Raw genomic sequence first — 1,109 nt, forward strand, 5'->3', positions numbered from 1 at the left:
ACTCACTTCAGATTTAAAGACACACACGGACTAAAAGGAATGGGATAAAAAAGATATTGCCTTGACGGACCTAAAGAGTATTGCGATGAATGAAATAAGTTAGATGGATAAAGACAAATATCATATGATGTCACATACATGTGGAATCTAAATAACAAAATTAAAAAAAAAACGAAAATAAACTCATAGATACAGAGAATATTTTGAGGGCTACTAGATGGGAAGGGGTTGAGAAGACGGCAAAAAAGGGCAAAGGGATTAAGAAGTATAAATGGATAGTTACAAAATAGACACGGAGATATAAAGTATAGCATAGTTAATAATGTAATAAATATGTAAGGGTACTAGATTTAGTGGGGTGATCACTTTGTGAGTTATACAGATCTCTAATCATTATACTATACAACTGAAACTAATATATTATTGTGTGCCAAACATAATTGAAAAAACTCATTGAATTGTACAATGTAAATATGAGCAACTAATTGTCTATTATATTTCAATAAAGCCAGACAAAAAAGTAAAAGGCAAAGATGGCATCCTTGCTTTATTGGGCAAGGGAGGCTAGAAATCAAAAGAAATCGTGAATTCTCGATTCAATAAATTCAAAGTTTATTTAAAAAAGTGTACTGTTAAATAATCTTGGGAGAACAATTGACTAAACCTATCTTAACGAAAAAAAGAGTGAGAAGAAACTATACATTGAATGTAAATCTACAGGTAAAGCATGTATATGCTTTTGATGTGATATTAAAATATAGGGTTATTTTCTTGTTTCGATGCTGTTTAAAGCAAGTTTTATTTTTCCCTAAACACTATAAGAACTACATTTTCATTTAACTAACCTGCAGCCCAGAAAATAAATATTGCAACAGGACATTACAAACTACAAGCAGAAACTAAAATGTGCTGAATGCAAACAGATTATATCTAAAGTTTTCAGAAATGCTCTTTAAAAAGGCCTTAGTAAATATCATCTAGTTCTCACCTCCAGTTGTCTCCCTATCTTTTCTTTGCTTAGCAACAATATAACGTTAAAATCTTTTGCTGTTCTGGAACAAATATTGCCTTAACATTGTAGTCTATCTTTATGATTTGTAATGTGGATG

This window comes from Pteropus vampyrus, unplaced genomic scaffold, assembly GCF_000151845.1.
Source record: "Pteropus vampyrus isolate Shadow unplaced genomic scaffold, Pvam_2.0 Scaffold12, whole genome shotgun sequence".
In the NCBI taxonomy this organism is placed as follows: Eukaryota; Metazoa; Chordata; class Mammalia; order Chiroptera; family Pteropodidae; genus Pteropus; species Pteropus vampyrus.